The sequence below is a fragment of the Pongo abelii genome, chromosome 2, assembly GCF_028885655.2.
Source record: "Pongo abelii isolate AG06213 chromosome 2, NHGRI_mPonAbe1-v2.0_pri, whole genome shotgun sequence".
Classification (NCBI taxonomy): domain Eukaryota; kingdom Metazoa; phylum Chordata; class Mammalia; order Primates; family Hominidae; genus Pongo; species Pongo abelii.
The window spans coordinates 92424979-92448112 of NC_085928.1; the positions used below are offsets into that span (position 1 = coordinate 92424979).

General features: G+C 38.3%; 1 protein-coding gene across 6 annotated transcripts in view; it reads right to left on the bottom strand.

The window, feature by feature from the left end:
* Positions 1-23134, bottom strand: part of PTPRG (protein tyrosine phosphatase receptor type G) — a 735254-nt gene that overhangs the window by 397997 nt on the left and 314123 nt on the right. The gene's annotated exons all lie outside the window — the stretch shown is intronic.

Genomic DNA, 23134 nt, shown 5'->3' on the forward strand with positions numbered 1-23134 from the left:
GTAGCAAAATATAACTTAAGAGAAAACCCAGCAAAACGTAAGCCATTAAGTTTATTGGTAGCCAAGCTTAAAAATATTTAAATGTAGACTACTACAACATCTGAAATCCACATTAGTCCATATGGTTTGCCATCTATTCCTACAAGGGCACCACTGCCTTTGTCAGCAGATTAAGAGCGCTCAGCTATGTTGAACACTTAGTATGTTCCAGGTGCTGAACTAAGAAGTTTCTGTGCTTATTTCCACTGACCTTCACAGCATTGTTATGAGATTATTGCTGTCAGCATCCACAGGTTAAAGATGAGGTAATGGAGGCTTGGTGAGGTTAGATCCCTTGCCTAAAACCACAGCGGGACCAGGATTTTTACCTGGCCAGTGACACTCCAGAGCAACTATTCTATACTGCCACCTACGATTTTTTTTTTAACTACAGTACACACACATAGTGACAAGTGCCTAAAATAATGTGTTCTGAATTCACATGGACTCTCTCCTCTAACTTGTCTGATATTTGTTACCACCTCAACCATCCTGCCACCAAACTTGGAGGTGGAAAATAAGCTTACAATCCATGGACCTGGGCATTAAATGGGCCTCCAATTGTCTCAGCCTTGGAGACAGGGTGGTTTGGGAGCTGTACTGCAGCAGATTTGAAGAGGAGGTGTTTGGGGTGCTCCTGCAGGGATGGATGAATGACAGGAAAACACACCTTACATCAGAGGATGGGGACTTACAGAGTCTTTGCCAACTCTGCAGGTGTGCATCCATTTACAGACTTCTAACAGATCCACAGATGTGTCTATGACAGGAGGAGCAGGCCTTTAATTGAGAGATTGGGAAGGAGGGGGAGAATTAGCAGCACAGCAGCAACGGTAGAAGTCATTTATTTTTCTAATTAAATTCTCAAATTCGTGGGAGTAGCCTATTAAAAATACAAAACAAAACAAACTGGAAAATGTGGATGTAGAGGTTAGCGTCAGCACTATTTTTTAACGATGATACAGATAAACGAAGCCATTACAACCTTGTGTTGTTTCCTTATTGCCTCTAACTTTGGGTATTTAAAAAAAAACAACACTATTTCTAGCCACCATACCATGTCATTTGATACTTGTAATTTGAGCTGATGCACTCAACAAGACTATTTGTGTTTAAAACTGTGTTAGAAAATTACATTTTTTTAAAAACAGACATTTATAGAGCAATTTCTATTTGCAAAGTGCTTTGCAGTCATTTTTTAAAGTAATTCTTAACAACGATGTAAAGTAGGTCAGAGTTATTATCCCTTATGCCTCCTCTTTCAGAAGGCTGAGTCAAGGAAGGCACAAAAAGGTTAAGTGATTTTCCTGGAGTTACACACAAAGTTGGTAGCAGAACCGAAGATGTTACTACAGCTGCTAAATCCCACGACATCCCAATGAATCCCACTGACACATTGGCCCCATTTCAGAATTTCCAAGGTCTCTGTTTCAAACTATATACAGATGCCTGTCCCCCGCCCCCAAATCTACTGAATTGGAATCCACAAACAGGTTCTGAAAATCCAGTAGCAGGTGTTCCCCGATGAGTCTCCAGGGAAGTGTGGTTTGGGACCCGTTGCTGCTGAGTCTTCTGGAGGTTCACCCTTTTTTCCATAGACAGCACAACAACAGACAGCAATGTTCCAAGCAAGACTGAAATGACACCAAAGCAGAAACTGACAGCTCTCTCTCCTGAAGGGGCCTTTTAAAAGGCCATATGAAATCACTTTCAAGTCACAAGTTTTCACCATCTTCACTCTCAAACACAACTGTTTCAGGCATTTTTGGATTTTTTCCTGAAAATATTTCCCTTATGTTCCTTTTACCTAAAAATATTAGCAATTCTGTCTCAGCAATCATTCCAAAACCACCTCCTATTTTTCACTCTTCTTCCCTGTCAGAATTATTCACCCATTCCATGTGTAGCTAACACACCATTATCAGAACTAACCATCATTAATGGAGGGCACACAAGGAACCTAGGCACTAGGCAGAGTAGGTAACTTGTATTATTTCATTTAATCCACCCAGAGAGATGTCTCCATTTCACAAATTTAAAAAATTTACAGCCTGGCTAACAGAATGAGACTCCATCTCTACAAAAAGTAAAATAAAGTAAAAATCAGCCACGCATGGTGGAATGTGCCTATAGTCCCAGTGACTTGGGAGGCTGAGGTGGGAGGATCGCTTGAGCCCAAGAACTCAAGGCTACAGTGAGCCATGATGGTGCCACCACACTCCAGCCTGGGCGACAGAGTGAAACCCTGTCTCTAAACAGACAGACAGACAAATAAATAACAACGGATTGAGCAAGTTGCCCAGGGACACAATGTTACTTATTCCCAGAACCAAGGCTCAAGTCAGATTAATCTTACCCCAGAATCAACAGAATCATTTTCTTTCTTTTTGAATTCCTCTTTTGGCTCTCCATTCTTCTTTATTTATTCACTTCAACAGCAAGTAGACCATCAAAAGAAGATTCGTTCCATTTAAAGACCTTTGCCATATGCTTTAGTCAATAAGAAAAGAGACTCCATTGCAAAAATCATACAATGAGGAGAGGTAATGCCTGGGGAAAACAATGCAATGTAACCTATCATGCCTATTTCAACTGCCAAACCAGAAAAGCTGGGTTTAAATATGAACTCAGAGGATTCTGATGTATCATCTAATAGAAACTGCTCCAACTTTTCTTGCCCAAATTATCTAAAGCATAACCTCTAGAGATACAATAAGAGAAACAAGGATAAAGTCAGTACAAGAAGAAGACAGAGAAAAAAGCAGCAGCATAAGGGCAAACAATGAGGCCAGAGCACCTCTGTGCAATGTTTAAAAAGATGTATACAGTCAGGTGTGGTGGCTCACACCTGTAATTCCAGCACTTTGAGAGGCTGAGGTGGCAGGATTTCTTGAGCCCCAGAGTTCGAGACCAGCCTGGGCAATATAGTGAGACCTTGTCTCTATCCAAAAAAAAAAAAAAGTAGACCATATAATCCTCCATATCAACAAGGTAAATAAAAAATATCATTATGATCATATCGATTGACACAGAAAAAGCATTTGACAAAATCCAACATTCATTCCTGACCAAAAAAAACTCTCAGCAACTTAGAAAGGAATTACCTAAGAATCATAAGGAGCACCTACTGAAAGATTTGTAGCATAAGTATAGCTAGCATGCTTAATGATAAAAGACCGAATGTGTTCTTTCTAAGATTGGGAACAAAGCAAGGATGTGTGCTCTCACTACTCTTACTCAACACAGCACTGAAAGTTCTAGCCACTAAAATAAGGCATAAAAGAGAAGTAAAGTCATACAGAAAGAAAAAAAGAAGAAATAAAACTATCTCTGTTTGCAGACGATAGGCTTGTCTATATGGAAAATTCCAAGGAATCCATGAAAAAAACCTCCTAAAACTAGTGAGTTCAGTAAGGTTACAGAATAAGAGATCAACCTGAAAAGTCAATCACATTTCCATATACTAAAAAAGGAATAAATGGAGCAAAAATACCATTTATAACTGTACTCTAGAGAAAATATGTAGGTATACACAAAACATGTACAGTATCTGTATGCTAAAAATTACAATGTGATATCAAAAAGAAATCAAAAACCTAAATAAATGGAGAGATACACTGTGTTCCTAGACTCAAAGTAGTAAAAACGCCAGTTCTCCCCAAAGTGATCTATACTATTAACACAATTCCTATTAAAATTCCAGGAAAGTTTTTGCAGACATCCACAAGATTATAAAACTTCTATAGAACAGCACAGGCCCTAGAACGGCTACAAAAATCTTGACAGAAGAATCAAGAAAGAAGAATCTTTCTACCTGATATTGACTTACTATACAGCTATAGTAATCAAGACAGTGTGATATTGGTGGAGAGATAGGGACATAAATCAATGGAACAGGAGAACCCAGAAATAGACTCACACAAATATGCTCAACTCATTTTTGATGAAGATATAAAATTAATGGAAGAATATCCTTTTCAACAGATGGTGCTGAAGTAACTGGAAAACCTTAGGCAAAAAAAAAAAGAGAAGATCAGCCTAAACCTCACACCTCATATAAACATTAACTCAAAATGGATCATCTATTTAAATTTCAATTATAAAACTATAAAATTTTCAGAAAAACATAGGAGAGAATCTTGGTAATGTAGGGCTAAGCCCTATATTCTTAGTGTTCTTAGACCTGAACACTAAGAGCATGATCTATAAAAGGAAAATTTGATAAATTGAGCCTAATAAAAACTAAAAACTTTTCTGCCGAGAAAGCTCATAAAGACAAAATAACAGAGGATAAACACACAAGTTGCAAACTGGGAAAAATACTTGCACACCACAAATCCAACAAAGGACTAGTATTCAGAATATATAAAAAAAAAACTCTCAAAATTTAATAGTAAGAAGGAAAAAAATACAATTAGAAAAAAGAATCAGCAGAAGACATGAATAGTTCACCAAAGAGGACACACAGATAGCAAATAAGCATGGGAAAAGTTGTTCAACATCATTACCCATCAGGTAAATGCAGATTCAAACTACAATGAGATATCACTACATTGGTGATCCAAAAGGCTAAAGTAAAAAATTAAAAATCAGTATCAATATCAATATCAAATCGTAATGTCAAAAATTGCCAAGGCTGCAGAGGTATGTTGCTGCAGGAATGTAAAATGGTACAGCCACTCTGGAAAACAATTTGCCAATTTCTCATAAAACTGCATATGTAACTACCATACAACCCAGCAATTGGACTCTTGATTATTAACTCCAGAGAAACAGAAATGTAGGTTCATAGAAAAACCTGTACACACATGTTCCCAGCAGCTTTATCTGTCATAGCCAAAAACTGGAATCAGTCCAGATATGCTTCAATAAGTAAAAGGTTAAACTGTGGCACATCTACACCTTGGCATATTACTCAACAATAAAAAAGAACACTGATATACACAATATGGATGAGTTCCCGAGAATTATTCTGAGTGAAAGAAAAGCAATCTGCAAAGATTAAATATTGTATGATTCCACTTATATAACATTTTTGAAGTGACAAAAGCTTTAGAAATGAAGACAGATGAGAGGTTTCTAGGAGTTAGAGATGGGAGGAGGGAGGAGGTGGGCGTGGTTATAAAAGGGAAACATGAGGGATCCTTATGGTGTTGGAACTGTTCAGTATCTTGACTGGGATAGTGGATACATGAACCTACGCAAATGACAAAATTATATAGGATTTATACACACATGCACACACCTACATAATGCACATAATAAGTATAAATTAAAATCAGGAAATCTGAATAAGATCAGTGGACTATATCCATATCAATATCCTGTGATATATCATAGTTTTACCAGAATGCTACCTTTGGGAAAACTAGGCAAAGTATATAAGTGATCTCTCCGTATTATTTTTTACAACTGTATGTAAATCTACAATCTGAATAAAAATTTAAATTTAAAAAGTGCAGGTTGATAGCCAGAAGAGAGAAATTACATGGTGAGAATGCTGAAATATAAATGGTATCACTTTCAAATTTTTAAAGAGAACCAACTCTCATCTGCAGCAACAGGTGACATCACATCACTAAATAGGAAACTTCATTTTTAATCACTTGTTTCAGCCCCTAATCACAATAAAACTTAAACTGCTACCAAGAAGCCCAACAAACATATTTCGAAACACAAAACTTGACTTCCAAAAATAAAATGCCCTCCTGGTGATATTTTCAAAGTCAAAAGGTGGCCTACTCTGTCTTAAGACATGTGGATAATTGCTCCTCAGTTTCTAAGGTCAAAATCCTATACATTTATATGCACAGCATGTGATTTTACAAGCTGGGAGACCTGGAGCAAATCATTAGCTGAACTGTAAACTTAATCACTAGCAAGATAGGCCAGCAGATCTAAGAAAAAATAAAAGGACAAAGAGAAAAGCATTTTAATAACCATGAAGGTACTCTATTCTGTTGCTAAGCAGGAAGCTTACATGAAAGGGTGTGAGGTTCAGCTTTGTGGCTACTTCCCCTAAAAGTACGGTCCAAGAACCACCCTGCATCAATCACTTTCCAGATCCCTTGGCTCCCAGCCAGACCAACTAAGTCAGAGTAATGCTTGAAAAAACCACTATGACAAGCTATCAAGTGACTGATACACATGAGTTTCAGAAACCTGTTTATAATTTACTGCTATCTTCTTCCTGCAGAAGAGTGATTTTCATCAGGGATCCATTCTGCCCCTAGGGGATGTTTAACAATGTCCATCTGGAGACACTGTGGTTGTCACAGCTATGGGGGCAGAGGGCCCAGAGATACTGCTAACCATTCCACAATGTGCAAGATACCCCCCTACAACAAAGACTTATTGGGCCCCAAATATCAATGGTGCTGAGATTCAAACTCCTGACAGAGAGGGATACTAACTAGCATTGCATTTAACAAAAGGATCACTAACATACAATTTAAAAAAAAATGAGAGCAAGATTAATAACTTAGAGCTACTAAGTGGATCTGATCTCCATGGGCAAAGGTAGCTGTTACTCCCTTGATATTCTCAAATCTGATTCATCCCAAGGAAGAAGGTTTTCTTTGTGACCATGTTTTAAGAGCCTCATTTCTGGAGCCATAAAGCCCAAGTTGAAATCACAGTTTTGACACTTGATATCTAATATCTGGGTGACATTAAGTTAGGCAATTACCTTTAGTAAGTCTCTATTATCTGTAAAGGGGAATTAATGACTGTTCTTCACCCTAAGAACTGTTACAAAAATGAAAATAAATAAGAGATGACTGTCAAAAACCATAGCATGGATCCCAAAAATAAATGTTTTGTTATTACTAATGAACTCTTTCCAATTTTTACTCCAGTCTTTTTATTTCTCAGCTGCCCACAGAGTAAACCATCTTTGTCAGATTAAATTTGGTTACTCTTTTAAATAGTTTCCACTCCTCCAGCACCAGATAAAAGCTGACCTTTTTTTTTTTTTTTTTTTTTTTTGAGACAGAGTCTTGCTCTGTCGCCCGGGCTGGAGTGAAGTGGCACAATCTTGGCTCACTGCAGCCTCCACCTTCCAGGTTCAAGCAATTCTTTCGCCTCAGCCTCCCAGCAGCTGGCATTACAGGCGTGCACCACTACGCCCAGCTGATTTTTGCATTTTTAGTAGAGACGGGGTTTTGCCATGTTGACCAGACTGGTCTCGAACTCCTGACCTCAAGTGATCTGCCCACCTCAGCCTCTCACAGTGCTGGGATTACAGGCGTGACCATTTCTAATTAGCCTGTAAACTTAGTGCTAGCTGGTTTCTCTGCAAATAACACCCCCACTACCAGCTTCTCTATCAGTCCCAAATACTCTCAGGTAACAGATAACTTTAACAAGGAGGAAACCACCACTCCTATTATCCCAGTAGTAAGTGACCTGACCAGCACCAAAGAAATGTTTGAAAGACACATCCTTTAAGAGTTGTTTGCATAAACAAAATGTTTCTCTTAAACGTCCCCTAACCATACCAACTGGATGCCCCTGCTCAAGAATCCAAGTCCAATCGACAAATATTTATTATACACCACTGAAGGCCTGATGATAAAATGGTGAACACAGAGACATAGCTCCTGCCTTTAATAACCATGGTTTAGAAGAAAATGTTTCTAAAGACTCCAAAACGTACCTCGTTAGATGAAAGAAAACCTGTCTTACCAAAAAAAGTATCACCCAGTCCTCAAGTGGATTTTTGTATGAGCCATCAAAACTGCAGAGGCAGCTGTGCCATAGTGGTTAAGACTATCGAAGCTAATGGTAGATAATGGGCTCTTCCACCTACAGTAAATAATCAGTCACTCTGGGTAATCACTCTGGATCTACTTTGCCCAAAATGCTAAAAAGAGATATTGACATTGACTACCTTATGGGGTTCTTTTGAGAATTAAGTTAGTTTAACAGTACCTGGGGCTCAATTTACAGTGGCTATTTTTATACTTATTACCAAAGGAATTGGGATTTCAAAAACTGGCATCCTGCAGTTCATAATTCTTCAACAAGTCTACAAGAACATCTTTCAGCAGCTTGCAGACACACTGACTTTCCCAAAATATGCTATCTCCTAAAACATTGATAAATTCTTAAATTTTCTGTACTGAAAGCACTCCAATTAGAACTTCCTCCACTATCACACACGGCTCCCAGCAGCATTCATCTACACCTCATCAGCAGTCAACGATAATGACGTGCCACCTATCAAGGTAACAGTCTCAATGTAAGAACATCTGTTACATCCCTGCATTAGAAACTGGGAATGAAGGTTTTGAATCGAGTTTGATTCTTATGCTGTATTATATCTACTCTTTAGTTATTAACCAGCCTAAACCCTTAAGATGGTCTTATTAAAAACTGAACAAAGTGAGCCCCAATTTTTATTTCATTCATTAATACACATACATATCAATAATCAATTAAAGGGACCCAGGTACTTTTTTTTTTTTTTTTTTTTTTTTTTTGAGACAGAGTTTTGCTCTTGTTGCCCAGGCTGGAGTGCAATGACACGATCTCGGCTCACTGCAACCTCCCCCTCCTGGGTTCAAGCGATTCTCCTGCCTCAGCCTCCTGAGTAGCTGGGATTACGGGCACGTTCCACCACACCCGGCTAATTTTGTATTTTTAGTAGAGAACGGGTTTCTCCATGTTGGTCAGGCTGGTCTCGAACTCCTGACCTCAGGTGATCCGCCCGCCTCTGCCTCCCAAAGTGCTGGAATTACAGGCATGAGCCACCGCGCCTGACCTAGGTACCTATTTCAGCATTGAAATCACACAGTGGCTCATGCCTGTAAACCCAGCGCTTTGGGAGGCTGAAGTGAGAGGATCACTTGAGCCAAGGAGTTTGAGATGTGCCTAGGCAACAAAGCAAGACCCTATCCCTACAAAAAAATCAGAAGGTTAGCTGGACATCGTGGTGTGCAGCTACACAGGACACTGAGGCAGGAAGATCACTTGAGCCCAGGATGCTGAGGCTACAGATGACCATGATCATGTCACTGCACTCCAGCCTGGGCAACAAAGCAAGACTCTGTCTCAAAAGAAGAAAAAAAAAATCACATGGTATGGGCTGGAAACCTAGTTTCTACTACTTGAACTAGTTGAATGGATTGGAGAATGTTCCGTAAGCTCTCTCTCTGAGATATACTTTCCCATCTGTAAAATGGAGATAACAATATTAACTACTTCACAGAGCCATTATGAAGACGGAAGGAAAACTCTTTCTTCAAAATGATCCAGTGCCTAGCACATTACCAGCAGTTAGTAAATTTGCACTATTATTTTCGTAAAGGCAGCTATACAATTATTTTAAAGATTAGCTAAATTTATTTACACTGAAAATGAATATCAGTTTGTATTAATTTACTGAAGAAAAAAAGAAAAAAAACTTAGTGAAATCACACAAACATTTTTCTCATAATGCTAATTTCCACAAGAAACAACACAAAAGTAGGTGAACATCTTACACAGACTATCTTCATTACAGTAAGAAACTGAGTCTTCCCAGGATAGAGGATCAAAAATATTTCAGGAAGTGCTTTGTGTATAATGGCTTACAAAACACTTTGCCTCTCTTTAGATTCAAATGCGTTTTCTAGTTTAAAACTAGCCTCTGATGATCCCCACTGCTCTCAGCTACCTCATGTGCTTTCCAGAGGGTAAACATCTGTAACAACATTCTTGACCTTAAAAGTCATTCTTTCAATTCTGTCTCCGTTCACCATCATTAGGTGATTCTCAGGTTGATTCACCAAAAAATGGCTATGAATGAAACAATTCTTTTAAATCTGTAGAGATGTGTTTCCATGAACAGACTAAAATTAAATGGTTTATGCACAGAAAATCTCCACATTGTCATTCAGGGGATTCAGAAAATTGGTCTTTCAAGGGATAGAGCCAAGCCAGCTGGGATCAAACGCAGGGTAGGATGGAGGATGACAAAGGTCACTGAGATTAAGTTTAATTTTTTTTTTTTTTTTTTTTTTGAGATGGAGTCTCACTCTGACACACGGGCTGGAGTGCAATGGTACGCCTCCCTGATTCAAGTGATTCTCCTGCCTCAGACTCCTGAGTAGCTGGGATTACAGGCGCATGCCACCACGCCTGGCTAAATTTTGTATTTTTAGTAGAGATGGGGTTTTGCTATGTTAGCCAGGCTGGTCTCGAACTTTTGACCTCGTGACCCACCCACCTCGGCCCCTCGGCCTCCCAAAGTGCTGGGATTACAGGCCTGAGCCACCGCACCAAGCCTTAAAAAATTTTTAAACATGCAATATATATATCTGAAAAAAAATAGTTGCCATCCGTAAAAACATCAAATTTTCAAGAATAAAATGTAATATTAAACTCATCAAAGTTGGCAAAAGTACTTACTAATTATAAAACAAAGAGCTATCTTTTCATACGGATGTAAAGTAACAAAACACTATTCGTAGAATGCTTCGCATTCTCTCACACTTACATAAGCAATGTCTCCTTTCAAAAACTGAATGGCAGGTAGAAAGGACTCATGCTCTCAAATGACAAGCACTGAGATGGATTTCAAACCTGAAGGCTGGAGTAGGGCTCAAGTTGGGTTTAGACCTTTTTTAAAAGTCAGTTTTTACACTGAAAACTCTTTCTCAAATTCAGCAGCTGGAGGTAGAAATCATTTCAAGTCACTGCATGTTTAGAACAAAAATGGATAGAAGGTCGTAAAATATCTGTTAAAATATTAACATTAATATAAAAATAGCTGCTTCAAGGAATGTTTGTTATTTTGTTGTTGGCAAAGCTTCCAGGCATCTTTGGTCAAAGACTATGGAGTTATTGAGTTAGGACCTGTAAGGAAAATTGAAAAAATCTGACCCTAAAAAAAAAACAAAAACAAAGAACAAGAAACCCGCTCAAAACCCATAAATACTTTCACATCCCATCGCCTTGCACAGCAAAATGCTGTGCTTGGTTAATCAAACAGACTAAGATATATTCACAGAAAAGGGAGACAAGGAGAACCAAAGAATGAATGACAACATCCTTCACTAAATTGTTACTTTAGTTAAATCTGGCCATTCAGTTAACCTTAAATACTAAGCTATGGATAATTTTCCATCTAATAAATACTTTAAGCATAATAATTGAGTTTCAAGTCTGACCTTCAGACTGCAAAATGAATCACACTCTGTTACTAAAAAGAATGCAACAGCTGTCCCCATATACCCTGCAGAAAAGCTTAAGTGGGAAAAACTTAAAATATCTTCGTACAAAAAGTATGAGAATAGTTATGTGCAAAATCTCATGATTTGGAGGCCCCTTAACAGAATACTTGCTAAAATAATTCCATGTGTTTCAGAGAGAATGCCCCCCATCATCCGTTTCTCTGACATTCTTGTTTGCAGGTATGTCTCTGTATTATGTCAGTGTTTTTAATTAAATCCAGATTACGAATATTGGCCTTCTCCAGAACTGACAAGGGAAATAAGCTAAATATTAAAATAACAAAAAGAAAATACACACTAAATCACATCTGCAGTTTATGATGGAAATAGTTCAAGAAGGCATGATTGATTTCTGGGGAAGAGTGTGATGCCATCCCTCCTTAAAAACCATCCACCTACAGGAAGATTCCATTTTAAAACAATGTAAATTAGCTTTAAGTAGACTATAATGTTCAAACGAGCTAACGACTCAAGCATACAAACCAGAAATAATAACAACAGCTTTTCATACGGGCAACATAAAAATACTAACGGAGATAACACGGCAACACTTTAATGGTTAAGTTTTCACATTACTGAGTATGTAAACATGTCACTATCATGTTAAAATTTAACTTTGCTAATCACGTTAGACATGTACAAGTTAGGGTCATGGATATATAACACAATGATCGCTTGAAGAGAGCCCACTCGCCAAATCTGGGACAATCAATTTGAACAGCAAAATAGCAATAGTAATATATTATAACCCACTGAATAAGGCAAGAATACACGAGCCCCAATGATAAAGTCAACGAATAAATAAATAAATAACTAGAGGAGGAAATAAAGTGCTTCTTTCCAGTAGAATGACAACAAAGGTACAGAAATACATATATAGAAATCAGAGTTAGAAAACCACCACTTGGCAACCATCATAGTAATTATCAAAGTATATAGTTAATGCCCAAAGGTTCGATGAAAAATAGGGTATTTACACACATTCAAAGTATCATCTTGCAAGTCACTTTAACTTGAGAAAACATTATTAGCTTTACAGTTGAGAAATTTTTACAAACTGGCATCCACTGCCTCCTGATATGCACTGAGAAAAACACAATATCACTAATAATTATTCCTGCATGACCCAAATAAAATCACAAAGAAATATCAGGGAAACCTAATTTGAGGGACATTCTGCAAAATAACTGCCATATACTCTTCAAGATGTCAGTTTCATAAGATTCAAAAGACAGACTCAGGAACAGTTCCAGATTAAGGGAGACTAAAAAGACATGACAACAAAATGCAATGTATGATCTGGCTTGGGAAGAAATCTCCTACAAAGGACATAATAGGAACAAAGAGACAAAGGCTGAGATTGAAACTTAGAATAAGGATTGAGAGAATAAAATCATACCAACACTGAACTTCTCAATTCAGATAATTACACTTTTGTTATGTAAGAAAATACCCTTTTTCAGCCAGGCGTGGTGGCTCAAGCGTGTAATCCCAGCACTTTGGGAGGCCACGGCGGGCGGATCACGAGGTCAGGAGATCGAGACCATCCTGGCTAACACGGTGAAACCCCATCTCTACTAAAAATACAAAAAAATTAGCCGCGCGTGGTGGCAGGGGCCTGTAGTCCCAGCTACTCGGGAGGCTGAGGCAGGAGAATGGCGTGAACCCGGGAGGCGGAGCTTGCAGTGAGCCGAGATCGCGCCACGGCACTCCAGCCTGGGCGACAGAGGAAGAGTCTCTCTCAAAAAAACAAACAAACAAACAATTTTCCTAGAACAGAAATAGAAAATTATTTAAAAGTAAAGGGGCATAATACGTCTAAAACGTCACTAATAAATACACACACACACACACACACACACAGACAAAGATTTAAAAATTAGTGAGTCTAGATCAAAAGTATACAGATGGTTTTTGTACTTTTCTTTCAACTTTTCTCTAAGCTTGAAATTATAAAATAATACAAAGGTACTCCAAAACCTCTTCACAGTATAGAGGAAGACATGAATAATTCACCATCACGTAACATCTATTTTAGTGCCTTCTGTGTCTTTGACTTTGGCTCTATGTTTGTTGTTTTTTGGTTTTTTTACTTCAACTTACTTTAATCCATTTTGGTATTCTCCAGAGCTCTCTGATTGAATCTATAATGTTGTCCCTGTGAAAAATTAGATGTTAAGTAATGTTTCTCTAATATCTTTGCATTTCCAGGAATGTGACCTCACCAATATAGATGAGTGGTGAATTAATTTTTGTTTAAGAATAAAGAATATATGCAAAGACACTCTGAGGTCTTCGTTTTTGCCCTAAATAAATATGGATGATTTAACCATCAGCCCTTTTTTTTTAACTTACTGAAAGCCATCATCCGTAATCAAGGTCTGGTAATATATGGCATAGAATTTGCAAAACAACGGTAGTCAAACCACGTAATGTGATTACTGTCCAAAACTACCACACAGTAATCAAAAGGTTAAATAGCGGCTCACATAAAAAGTTCCCAGAATTTCATGAATTGGTAAAGGAACTTCCTTTCTGGTGTGTGTCTGCATTTGGTTTGGTTTTTTGTTTTGTTTTCCTAGCCTAAAGAAATCTGAATACACTTCAAGACTGGGGACATGTTTGTAAACAGTACACTGGGAAATCTCTAAGTGAGAAAATCTTCAAAGTTTTGCTGGACTCTTTATTCTTAGCATGTGTTTTTCACTATGTCTAGAGCTCCTGTTAAACTGGTTTAATGGCTCTTAGAGCTAAGAAATGATTGCCAGGGGCTTAGAAATCACAGCAGAGTATCGTCCTGTGAATTTTGTTTTTCAACTTACCTTCTCTCCTCACCAAGGGCTGAAATTGTCTTACCAGGCTGAAATGAGTGTTTGATGATGGCATTAAAAATATATATATATATATATATATATATATATATATATATGCTATGGTTAGACTTTAAAAATAGTTTTCCGAGATAATGCTTAAGTGGAAAACAATCAGAAAATAAGAGATGTTTCCCCTTACTAGTGGCGCACACAAGATATTAGTAGCACACACAAGATGCTTCACTGGTTTGCTTGATCGTCCATGAACACTGTGCGCTGTTTGACTTCGTCCCCAATCAAAGCTTCACTTAAAAAAAAAAAAAAAAGTCCAGTCCTCTTCTGATCAATTCTCTAACAGCAGAAAAATTCCAGGATACACAGAGTCTATGAAGCAAACATGTAATCAATTGTTTACACCCAATTAAGCAGAAAATAAAACCCTTCTATTTGGAAGAAGATTATCTATAAAACACAAATTTGAAAAGAAACAGAAAATGGAAAGGCTAGTTAATGTAGTTCAAAATAGTTTAGGGCCATGGCTAGCTAGGAGGTACATACCCAGCAATATGTCTTGCGTCAAACAGCCCTGCCTGTTAACTCCCCATCTTCCTGATTGAAGCTTCCTGTCTTTCCACCTTTGACTTCTGCAGATCCTAACAGCAGTGGAGGTGGCAAGGGGCAGGGCGGGGAAGGCGTACAGGACAAGTTGTAGACCATCCAACATCAGACATCAATATCCTTGAACACTATCCTACTGACTCCTAGTCACTGATCACTGCAACGATTTCCCCATGATCTCAAACCAAAATATTCAATAAAACAGAAATACTCTCTACAAAAAAAGGCATATACAAATATAGGTAAGTAAATGAACTACTAGGTAGTCATTGAGACTTGAAAACTCAATGCAGAAAGGTTTACTTTTGTGCGTCTCCTCAAGTAGCCACAAAAAGTAACAGTTTTATCCTCCATCTCCTATAAGAGGAGGGTTATGGTTATAATTTCTCCACTTGAATCCACTTACCCACTTTTTTTCCTCAGAAGGAAGATAGTTCTTCTGATCTGAAATTGGAAGGAAGGATTGAGCAGGAATAGTGAAGTTATCTTCCAAGTTATCTAAACTGTGGGATAACTTTTCCATGATAGGTTCTCCTCTCTCTTTCTCCAAGCAGTATGTGACATGTCAGGGGGTGGTGCTAGAGTTGTCCTGGGTCAGTGTCCAGGGTTTCCCTCTCTCCCTGTGTGTGCATGTGGTGTCTTCCATCTACCTGTGGTCCATTCTGAAGGCACCATAAGTGTGAGAAAATGACTATCAGTGTAGCTGGCTGAATAAGAATCTACCCTGCCTACCCCAGCTCTGTATTAAACAGGTCCCAAGATTTAGACACAACAAAAAGGTGGTGAAAGGTGAGGTAACACATGCCTATAGTCCCAGTTACTCAGGCTGAGGCGGGAACTTCACTTGAGTCCAGGAGTTCAAGTCCCTAGGGAGCTATGATAGTGCCACTGCACTGTAGTCTGGGTGACAGAGCAAGACCCTGTCGAAAGAAAAGAAGAGAAGAGAAGAGAAAAGAGAAGGAAAAGAGTGAGTCTATAAATGCTCCACTGTATTGGTGGATCCAAACTGTGTTGTCCAATATAGCACTACCATTGATAAAATGGATAGTTTGACCTTTAACATCTGGCCTTTATTGCAATTGGTGTAAACATACTGGGGTTAAATGTGAGGGGATAACAATGAAGTAGGATACCAAGACTGCACATACATGAGTCCTCACGTGAATTAATGTGCATATGTACATATAGAAAAAGAAATTTTAAAAAAAAACACCAACAGCGGCTAGCTCTTGGGGGCAGAAGTATGGATAATCATTTTTGCCTCTTTCCAAATATTCTACAGTAGTAAAAAAGAAATCCACACAGGTGATTTTTTGAAACAAAAAGCAGAATAGAGATCTGCAGTCAACATTCAGAATACATTGTGCCCAGTGTCTGCTTCTAAGCAAACTATCATAGTTTACCCAGTCATATGATTTGTGAAATTTACAAACTGAGTGAAAAGACAGCAAAAACCTCACCTCTACACCTCATCTACTTGTATTTTCATAAAAGAGCATGATTTTCAAATTGGCAGAGTGAAATAAATGACATTTTACTACAGCCGACAATGAAAGCAAACACCACATGTCAAGATTATTTACCAAATGCACATTCAGGACAGATCTGTAAGTGACTCTGGGCAGGAGAACAGGTACTCTGATTAAACTTGAGGCATCCCACTTTCCTTAGCTTTAACCATGTTTTTCCCCCTGGGGTTTTCTTTTGCTAGGGGAATTTTAAATCTGTCAGGAATCCAATTTGAAGATCACTCCCCTTAGAGTTTAGTAGTAATGGCAAGTGGAAAACTTGAACCACAATGTAGCCTTGTACCTGCTTTTTCAAATCAAAAAGAGACGAGGCCCTTGAAAGGTAAATAAACTTCATGCCCTTAAAGAGAATTTCAACTTTTCCAAAGAAGAAAAGTTAAAATATCATTCCAATTATGTGGACATTCTTCACCTTTCTAAACACATCAAACCATTGCCAGCCCTGAAGTCTCTGTGTAAACTGGTCCTCCACCAAGGACAACATCCTACCAAAACAAGCAAAAAACTTGTAGCTTCCCACTTTTCTTGATGCACCTTAAATGCAATCTTGAAAAGAACTTCCATAGTCTTTCTTCTAGGCAGGTCAACTCTATCAAAACTTTCCTCCACATGACTTGACACAATTTCTAATCATTTAATGCATTTGTTTGTTTATATAACTTTTGCTATCTTCCCCACCAGACTTAATTCCCTGAGGGCTGACCCAACATATGCTCAGATAACCTTATAATCTTAATATTCATTTCACCTAGCTGGTATACCATGTGCCTTCATATTAAGTGAAGCACACTAACTTTAACCCAATTACTAAATCACTATTCTGCCACTTAGAGCATTTGATTGGAGTAACATAATTATCAATTTAGCAACCATAGAGCTAGCTTTCAAAAGGGGGATAAAGAAACGGCTCAGGAGAAAAAAGGTAAAACTCCCAAAACAATTTAGCAGAGTCAAGAAGAAAAAGGTGACTATAAATGTCCTAAGTATGTCATGGATTTTCCAATGTCTTCTGCCATTTTAAACCACCAAAAGCTTGTAAGCAAAGAAAACAAGCATACAACTAAGAATGTTGTACACCTGTAATCCAACACTTTGGAAGGCCAAGGTGGCAGGATTGCTTGAGGCCAGGAGTTCAAGAACAGCCTGAGCAACATGGTAAGACCCTGTCTCTACAAAAAAACAAAAACAAAAATTAGCTAGGTATGCTGGCACGTGCCTATAGTCTCAACTACTTGGGAGGCTGGGGTGGGAGAAGTGCTTAAGCCTGAGAGGTAGACGCTACAGTGCACTGTGATTGTGCCACTGCACTACCAGCCTGGGTGACAGAGTGAGACCTGGCCCCACTCCACCCTGCCTTCCAAAAAAAGAGCGACTTTGACAAGGTAACTATTTCAACCCATAAAAGGTATCTCAAACTTTATGACACGTATTTTTATATTAATCTCATTTCTGGCCCTGTTTTATATCCTAACACACAGATACTACTTTTTTGCCCCCATGGAATTCTTATTGACTCTTACATATTCCTGTGAGCTATTTTAATTCCTTTTCTGGAACGAGAGGAGTTTTCAATTACTAAATAAGGTCTCTTACTTTACAGGTATTTTTAGAGGACATCCTAGCAGGAGAAGTTATTCCACCTGGAACAATCTAGGAAAAGTTTCTGGAGGACAGGACTGTGGAGAACCACAGGGAAGGGCACACAGAAACAAGGAACATCAGGAGCCTCACCAGTACACAGGTGACAAAGGACCTGATGTATTAATAAGACCATAAGTGGAGGGGTGGTTTGGTCAGAAGACAGTGCATGGTGTTCAGCAAATAATTTTTTCATCATTATTCTAAGCTTCTTCAAGTTACATTGTAAACATAAACCTTTACGATGATAATTAAAGTTAAAAGGAAAAAGTCCCCAAGGACAGACACCCTGGAGGCCCAGCCCTGAACACCTCACCTGTGTGAACCGCCACAGTATTGAGCTGTTGGTGACCATCTGTGCATGTCACCAGCCATAATGAGAAGTTCTGAACACAGGGGTTGAAGGTTACAAAGTGAGCTCTGTCTGCTAAGGAGAAGAGTGGCACTGGGGTAACCATTAAGCATCTAGTAGAATCCCCAGCCAAGATGGCAGAGGCCTGAGATGGCAGCAGAGGAAATGGAACATGAAGGCTGAATACTGAAGGAGATTTTAGAAGAAGAACAGAGGAGAATGGGGCACCCATTTAATCAGCAAATACCTCATGTGGGTCTAGTCTTTTTAGAAACACGTATGATACAGAAACAAACAAAAACATGTACTCTAGACTACTCAATCCAATGCGAAAGACAGACAGGTGAACAAGCAGTGGCAACACAGTTACAAGGATTCAAATCCAGAGACGAATACTCTGAATTAAGAGGCCAACTAGCATGATGTGCAAGGTATTTAGATATGTAATTCTAAGACATCACTTTTGACGTTCATGGAAGTATGCATGACTTTTGTAGAAAAACAAAAGAAGTGAGATGGCACACAGCTTAAATAAAAGCCCTTAGTACCTCATACTAACTCTGCCACCAAGGCAGAATTTTGACAAATCATCATCTCCAAGATCAATGACCCATCTTTCAAATTTAATTAAGAGCAACTCCATAGTAAATGCTTTCACCTAATTTCAAAATATGTCATCTCAGAACAGTATAGTTTCCGGGACATTTTGGCTTCCCAAAACAGAGTACAAATCTATTTAACAAATCTAGCCTTTTAGCAAGCAATTCCAGCTGAGCAAGTCCCTTTTCAGAGGAAACAACTTCCCAACTAGTCACTGGAATTGTGTAAACAACACACGCAATTGACCAACCCACCATTTATAATTTACCCCAATACTCTTTAACTATATTTCAAAATGCCCAGTGATTTTTCCATTCAGAAAGTTGTTCCCAGTTTTTGTTCTCAGAAAATGAAAGACTTGACATGTATTTTCTTTAAAAGGGGGTATACTGTCATGGCATGTATAGTATTGTAATGGCATGTAACTAGGAGTCAATCAAATGTAGAACTCTCTTCCCATAAGCTCTTACCTCCAGCATGAGACTCTATGAGGAAAAGCAGTAGCTCTGCTATACACGGGTCTAGTTATATACATGATGACTGGAACTGAAAGAGTTGGGCAGGACTGTCAGGGGAACCAAAATGTCAATAGTGTTGAGGTTGGGAAACACTATTATGGAGGAATACAGATCTACAAAGTATATCAGAGCCTGTGATTTTCCAACTGTGTCCCATGGTTCTGAAGAGGCTCATCAGGCACCATCTAAGACAATGAAAAGGAAGCCAAGAGGATAGGTATCTGGGCTAGGGTTCTCTCTTCATTTCTATATATAGGAGGGAGAGGAGAGGAAGGAAGTTGTGTAAATGTATTTGAGGAAAGTGTTCTTTACCTAAAATAAATCTAGTCAACTTCATAGAAGCTTTTATCACATTCACTATATTACTAACTTGCTCATGGAAAACCCAAATGGCTAGAAAAACCTCCTTTAGAAAACAGGACCTTTCAGATCTGCACGCAGTGACGGTGAAATGGTCTATTTGGGTCCCTAAACAGCGTCCAGCACATCATGAAGGTTCGTCGATTGCTGCTGTGTTGCATGTTTGTAAACTCACAGTCGTCTGACTCACCACCTGTGATTCTACCTGGGAGGCTGGCAAGGCAGATGTTACCACCACCATTGTTCTCTCTTTTAAGATTAAAACCATTTTATTTTGTCTCTAATACATTTCTCCCCAAGTTGATAGATGCAGTAGTAACCAACAGTAAAATAGTCATGCATACAATTCACCTTCTCACAGAGAATCATGACTTTACAAACACAGACTTACAATCTGTCGGGAAAGAAGAAGGCTGTTTTTACAGAGCAAGCCCCTTGTAAACCTGACTTTGTTACAAAGTACTGTTCTTTTTATATAATGTTAAATTTGATGTGCTTAAATTTTATTAAACATTTTTGTATCTGGAAAAAAAAACTCCTTGTAAAATGATAAGGACAGGGCCACAAATGATATTAAGAATGCCAAGAGGGTAACAAATGAGTGGAATGAAGATCAATAGGGACTATAACAAAATTTAAAATTAAAAAAAAAAAAAGACAGCATAGCATGGTCTCTCTAAAAGTACAGTAGAAACTGACCCCATTGGAAATCTTCTGGGATAAAGAGACCCAAATCTCTATCACTCCAACTCCCACTACTGATTACTACTCTGAATGCTAATCCACGTTACCGTGTCCATAGGACAAATATTTACAACCAAATCAATCAAGTCTCCCCCTCTTCTCCTGTATCCCAAGATTTCTGGCTAAACATTTCATGCAATCACATTCTCCTTCTTTTAGCTCTTCTTCGCATTAAATGGCTTCATACCTCATCACCTGGCCATAGGTCTCCTTTTTTTTTTTTTGAGACAGGATTCGCTTTGTCGCCCAAGCTGAGGGGCAGTGGCGCAAACACAGCTGACTGCAGCTTCAACTTTCCAGGCTCAAGCAATCTCCTTCCTCAGCGCCCCCAACAAGTAGCTGGGACCACAGGCCTACACCAACACACCCAGCTAATTTTTGTATTTTTTGTAGAGATGGGGTTTCACCATGTTGCCCAGGCTGATCTCAAACTCCTGAGCTCAAGCAATCCACTTGCCTTGGTCTCCCGAAGTTCTGGGATGAGCCATTGTGTGTGGCATGAGCCATTGTGCGTGGCTGGTCCGTTGCTAAATGTATTTTAAAATACAAATTCTAGAAAAGGTATCAGTGGGGAGATGGTCTAAAAATTTTACATTTGTCAATTTCTTAATCTGTCAGCCTCTAGCAATAAGACTCTAGTTTCTTATTAACTGTTATTTCCCCAGAACATCAATTATGCCTGGTATTTGATAAGCACTCAATAAATATGTGATGAACAGATGAATTTAAAAATCCCTGCTAGTTTGCCAGATGTGACAATTGTATTACTGGAGCGAAAAACTAGTGGTGCTGTCTCATGACACATGCAGTAAAGCTGCATACAAAGGGACCTGTCAAAGGAACCATCACTAGGTCATTTTTGAAGTGAATAGTTCATGTGAAAAACCATAGGCTGTAGTGAAGACAATCCTTGGTTCAGGTTTTGACATTCTCAGTTGTAAAAGGAATTTTGATTTGTTTCATTATAATGTAAAGGCTTATTAAAAAGCACCATATTAAGATTGTATATACAGACGGAGCTGAGCTATGATAAAAATATACATACAGATAGTAGAAGGATATAAACCCTAAAATCCATTAGGAAAGCAAGAATGTCCACTCTCACTATTCTATTCAACACTGCACTGGAGGTTCTAGTTACAGCAATTAGGCAAGAAAAAATAAAAGGCATATAGATTGCAAAGGAAGAATTAAAACCACCTCTGCTTGCAGATGACATGCTCTTGTATATAGAAAATTATTTAAAATCTGCAAAACAACTATTAGATCCAATAAACTAATTCAGCAAAGTTTCAGAACATATCCCTGTCATTAAGTAACATATGACTGAATAAAATTCAGTTTTTGGATTAATCTCATTTAACCCAAAAATGAGATTAAGAAAACAATTTCGTTTAAAAAAAATCAAAAAGAATAAAATATTTAGGAATAAGTTTATCCCCCAAAATACAAGAATTATACACTGAAAACTAAAGAAAACCGTAGAAAGAAAGGAAAGAAGACCTCGATAAATGGGAAAAGACTCCCATGTTCCTATATCAAAAGACTTAAAACTGCTCTAATATTGCAGTGTGAGCTGATCATGAAGCAGAGAAAAACACAGCCTAGAAGCACAGCAAGAAATCTGTCTCTCTAGGTTTTTATTGCCTTGGTAATCAACACTCAGGGTGTCTGATCACCACATAAAGTGAACAGCATTATAGTCCTGCAGCTCACACTGTCCAATGACTTTTCTGAGGAATTTTTACAACTTTGGTTCATTACTTATCAAAAAAGGAAATGCGGTTAATGTCACAGGATTTGTTCCTAGTAAATTTATATTGGTTCTTAAAAATCATTACTTTCCAGTTTTTTATACTCTTGATTAGATTTACTTCCTGTTAATTCTAGAAGTACTTACAAACACCAAGGAATTCTAGTATGCATAGGTTAGTAATCTTATAAAATAAGATGCCTTACTAGTAAAACCGTGTCAGTTGATGCATGTAATAAACTATCAAAGCATATTAAAATATTCTGTACTCTCATTCCAAAAATATAGGACGGTTCCATTGTGTTTTATACACCTGGGGGCCAGACAGTGGCTTATGCCTGTAATGCAAGCACTTTGGGAGGCAGAGGAGGTAGGATGGCTTGAGCCCAGGAGTTCGAGACCAACCTGGGCAACGTAGTAAGACCTCATCTCTACTAAAGATAAAAAAATAAAATAAGCTTAGCCAGGCATGGTAGTACATGCCTGTAGTCCCAGTTACTTGGGAGACAGAGGCAGGAGGATGGCTTGAGCCTAGGAGGTTGAGGCTACAGTGAGCCCTGATTGTGCCACTACACTGCAACCTGGGTGACACAGCGATACCCTATCTGTCTTAATGAAAACCAAAAACAAACCAAAAACAACCTGGGGAGATGTCAAGTCACAACTAAAATAGAAATGCAAACTAAAAACAAACAACAATAAAAAAACACTGGTGTTCACATTTTGTATTGCTTATCCTGACTCAGAAATCAATAATCAAACAGAACCCAAAAGAAGAGATAAAAGAATTAAATCCTACCAGCTCATATAAATCCTACCAGCTCATATTTACTATCGCTATCGTGTGGGGAAGGCACTGCAGGGCAAATGGACCTATCACTCAGAAGACTTGTCAAGACTTGTGAAATTAATTTCTTTCCATGTGACATAGCAAATTCCCCAATATTCATAAAA